The following is a 5035-nucleotide window of genomic DNA, read 5'->3' as shown; positions in this document are numbered from 1 at the left end:
GAAATGGAACATGGATTCTCCACTGCAGGCAGGAACAATCACAATTCCTGAGAGAATTATCAGCAGTAGTGACAATGATAATAGGTAGGTAGAAAATAAAACCGGTTTCAAGTGGTTGTGGTGCATGGTTTCTATGGCAACAAAAGGGGACTTAAAGATTTTGGAGTCACCTGGATTCTTCAGAAAGCACACCGAGGAGAAAGAATTTTCAAAGTACAAACATACATTTCAGAGCACAGGAAGCATAAGAAGTCATCAAGGATGGTGTCAGAGCGTCTCTTACCTCCCATCTCATCTCCCAGCAGCCAAAAGGCAGAGGTGGCTGGGGTGAAATTTACCTACTTAGCCCCCCTCCCTTTTTTCGGATTTTAGTGGGTTTTTTTGTTGTTGTTGTTTTGTTTTTTCCAGACAGGGTTTCTCTACGTAGCCTTGGCTGTCCTGGAACTCTCTCTGTAGATCAGGCTGGCCCTGAACTCAGAGATTTGCCTGCCTCTGCCTCTGGAGTGCTGGGATTAAAGGTGTGCACCATCACTGCCCAGCTTATTTACCTTTTCTTCAAAGCCTAAATGAAATGACCAAAAATGCATGTTTTCAGAGGCAGATCTACACCACGGGGAGAGAGTAGTCCCCCTGACATCCGGGGTAGAAATGTGTGAGCAAACACAGAGAAGGCAGAGACATTTGAATCCGTTTCTCCGGATCTCATCCTGTTTACTCCCACGGGGAGCCTTTCCTCACCCTGTTTCCCATCTCCCACGTGTGAGAATCAGTCTCAGCACCAGCCCACTTGTGGTTCCTCCATGCCCCACCTACACTTGGTGAATAGTTCCCCCTGTAAACCAAAAGTCCTCCTCTACGATGTAACTGGGCCGGCCACCCGTCTTCTATTGGTATCCTAATGAAGTCACAGAAGGCTAGGTAGCACCTTCTGAGTCTGAGTTCCTCTCCTTGACTCATCAAGCCCGCTCTCCTCCCAGACTCAACTCTGTGATAGGATCTCAGTTACTCAAGCCAACAGCCCTATATTCAGTATAAATTTGTCTTTCTTTTAACCCCCACCTAGCAAATACTTTTGATTCTACTTTACACAGTGCCAGTAGCTGATACTTAAAGATTTATTTTGAATCATGTGTGCTTGTATGTGTCTATGTATGGGTATGTGCACATGAACGCAAGTGCCGACGTGCTGCAGGCCACAGGAATATATCATAAGAACTCAGCTGGTTATGGCAAAGTCACTACCTGGAGGAATCAGGGAATTCCTCCAGAGGAAACCAAATCCCAAGGAGTTTTTGGTGTTACTTGGCTTGTTATATATCAGCTGTATTCTGTTATGAAAATCATGTGTGCCTTCATAGTTTTCCCAATTGACTTCCCCCTAAGAAGAACTAACAGTGTAGACTGATCACTCTCTGGACATACACATTCCAGGTATTTGGAGAACAGCCTCAGGAAAGGCTTTCTCTGGAATCAGATTATCTCCCTTAGCCACTTTCAAGGACTACAGGAAACACCACCTAGGTGGGCGCCCAACTTCCGAGGACTAACAATGGTAACAGCCCACATGCAAGTCTCCTGACTTACGGTAAATTCCACAAGGAGACACTGCCTAGGAGAGGTGGATGTTAAGTAATAGCTTTACACAATTTAGCTCGGACCCTCCCTTTATATACCGGGACTTCCAGGGCACAGGGGGAGAAGAGAAAAGAGAATGGAAGAACTAGATGGGTAAGAACTTGAGAGGAACAAACTGAGATGGTAAAGAACTAGATTGAAGGGCTAAAAGAGAGGACTAGAGGAATGAGATGGAAGATGAGGAAGAGCCAGATGGGGAAGAACAAGATGAGGAAGACCCAGATGAGAGAGAAGGAGATGGGAGAGGAGCTTATAGGGGAAAGAACTAGATAGATGAGAACCTAAAAGGGACAGAACTAGATGAAAGAATTAAGATAGAACCTAGAGGGGACAGTAGATAAATATAGAGAGAAATCAGACAAGAAAGGAGCTAGACATGAAAGCAGAATAGAAGCTGTGCAGAGAGAGAACTATCACAGAATAATAAAGTGTATGAACTAAGGAGTTTGGTGTACATAGATTAATTTCTTTTCATCAAAGATTATCAGCTGGTTGTAGATTCTTCCCAGACCCTGGGTGGGGACTATCGAGGGGCTGGACCCCCATAGTCCCCGATACTGACGGAGGCCAGAAGGCAAATCAGATCCCCTGGAGCTTACAAGTGGTTGTGAGCATTGAGACTGAACTTGGGTCTCCAGCAAGAGCAGTGCATACTCTTAACCCTGAGACATCTTTCTGGTCCCAGGAAGCTAATATTTACTATGACGTCTTCTGTCATATTGTAACTCACCAGCTTTTCCCAACTGTCCCAGAGCCTCATCTTTCTACCTGGTCTCTCTGTTTTCTCTCAGGCCTCCTATTGCTACCATCCACACTGACACCAGAGCATCCTTCAAATAAATGGCCACCTCTCTGATGTTACTATTTGCAGTTCCCTTGACACTTCCAAAGAAATTCAAAGCCTCTTTTAATGCTGCCTGGGGGACCAGCCAGGCACCTACTGGACTTTTCTATCTGAGGGGGTTAGGGGAAAAATTTATTTGGAGGCACAAACGGGGCCCTGCCTCTTCTGATGGAGTTACTAGACTTGACTGATTGGACTGGGCTGGGCTTGGGGAGAAACAGCCATACTAAAGTGTATTTAAAGATTGTTACATAAAGAATTTCCTCATACCAAGGTCCCTAACCTTAATTTACATGTCTTACTGAAGGAGACCATCACATGCCTCCATGACTCTAGTTTTTCATTATGAATTGTGTGCAATATATAGTAATAAAAGAGCCCCAGGTGTGCCTGAGATGTCTTGTGACCAAAGTCATGGGATGGCCACAAGGCCCGCTCAGCAAAACAATCATTGTTTTCCACGAGGATTCCTCAAGGTCAAGGTACTTCTAAAAAACAGCTGTTCATCCTAATATCTACCCCATACAGCGATTCTGCTAAATTCCTACAGGGTACAGGTAAAATACTTTGTTTCAGCTAATGATGCACACTGGAACCTGTGACTGTGACTTTCAGCATTAGCGTCTTTCAGCACTAAGATTAAAGGAATTCGAGCCAGCCTGGCTCCTGGGTTTCAACTGTTTCTCTAATCATTAACTTGAGCTACAATTTAGGCATCTCCTTAAGTGAAACTGATAGGCTCTAGCCATGTGACATTTCCTTGTATTTACTTTTATTTATCGAAACTCTGTATAAGCTAACATTGTTATTATCAATTAGACAGTACAGTTTAAAGGGAAATCATCTTCATAGTAATCCACAGGTAAAAATGCCCAGTAGAATGGGATGTTTCCATGAGATAAACACATTACAGGCAGCAGGGAATCTCCCCATACCCAATTCAGTCATATCAGATACCAGAGAAAGATAGCACCAGTAAACACGTAAAGGCACAGCAGAAGCAAAATACATTCTGAGGTCTGGGGTCTGCGGGGGGGGGGGGGGGGGCGGGCTTGTCTGAGATTTATCCATCAGGGGTTACCTCCTGGTGGGCTGACACCCTGAACCTCAATCACCACCTGCTGCTCCTCTGGCATGGCCACTGGCACCCTTTTGTCATGGCTTCCAAGATACCCCATGACTTGGCTTCACCTGTTTTCCACAGTGTGGTCTACTATCCATCCTTTTTCCTTCTTCTCTAGGCCTTCTCTTTCCTCTCACCAACCTAGCAACCTAGCATGTCAAAGAACTCCACCTCAGTGTCTTTGCACTTGCTGTTTCCTAGGCATAGCACAGGAAGAAGCTTCTCTCCTTTCATGCAGTTCACTCTCACGTTGTTTAGGTGTCTGCCTTAATATTCCCCCTTACAGAGAATCTCAGACAGCACCCCTCCTTTTCCATGTTTACCTTTTCTTTAAAACTCTTATGTGTAGCTAAATGTTTTCCTGCCTGGCCCACAGTCAGGACAAATCTCTCTCACCCGCCAGTCCCACAGCCACTCAGACCCGACCAAGTAAACACAGAGACTTATATTGGTTACAAACTGTATGGCCGTGGCAGGCTTCTTGCTAACTGTTCTTACAGCTTAAATTAATCCATTTCTATTAATCTATACCTTGCCACGTGGCTTGTGGCTTACCGGTACTTTACATCTTCCTTGTCCTGATGGCGGCTGGCAGTGTCTCCCCCTCTCAGCCTTCCACTTCCCAGCTCTATTCTCCTCCTTGTCCCGCCTACACTTCCTGCCTGGCCACTGACCAATCAGTGATTTATTTATTGACCAATCAGCAACACATTTGACATACAGACCATCCCACAGCACTTATGGTTTCCATACATTCTTTATTATATTATTCCCATTCATTCTATCTTTGAATATATACATCAAGAAGAGACTCGATAAATGTGTGTTAAATGAAGACAATGGAGCAAACACATGATGCCTATTCCAACCCAGACACTGAGATGCCAGCCAGTGGTTCCCAGAGGAAGTGGTGGTGCCAATGCCAACAGGTCACATGTTCAAGGGCACCAGAGCACACCAAAGGAAATCCCACTGTGGAATCATCTGAGTGGTCAGAGCCGTGCTTTTCCAGTTGCCAGACCTGTCCCCCAATGTCTTTGTCTTCTCACAGTCTCTCATTTGTCAGAAGAATAGATGGTTAGCATTTTCTTCAGACAAAGAACCATATTGAGTCTTCACATTACAGAGTTCTTCTCGGTGATGTGTCTTCTACTAGAAACATTCCCACCTTGACCTTGAGTGCCATGGATGCAACTAACTGCCACTTAGTGTGGGATGTTCTGAGTACCACTCTTCTCCTCCTCCCTTCCTAAATAGAGTCAAAGCCTCTGCGTCCTTTTCTGTCCCCTGGGAGGCAGTTGCTGTTGACTTCTGTGTTAGAAGCTGGGAAAGTTGGGAGTTAGTTGTCTGGAGGAAATTGTTAGAAAATGTTTTAGTCCATTTTCTGTTGCCATAACTCAATGCCACAGACTAGGTGATTTGTAAAGAGAAAA

The sequence above is a fragment of the Peromyscus californicus genome, unplaced genomic scaffold (genome assembly GCF_007827085.1).
Source record: "Peromyscus californicus insignis strain IS unplaced genomic scaffold, ASM782708v3 Scaffold_8__1_contigs__length_139910024, whole genome shotgun sequence".
Lineage (NCBI taxonomy): Eukaryota > Metazoa > Chordata > Mammalia > Rodentia > Cricetidae > Peromyscus > Peromyscus californicus.
This window is presented reverse-complemented; position numbering follows the sequence as displayed.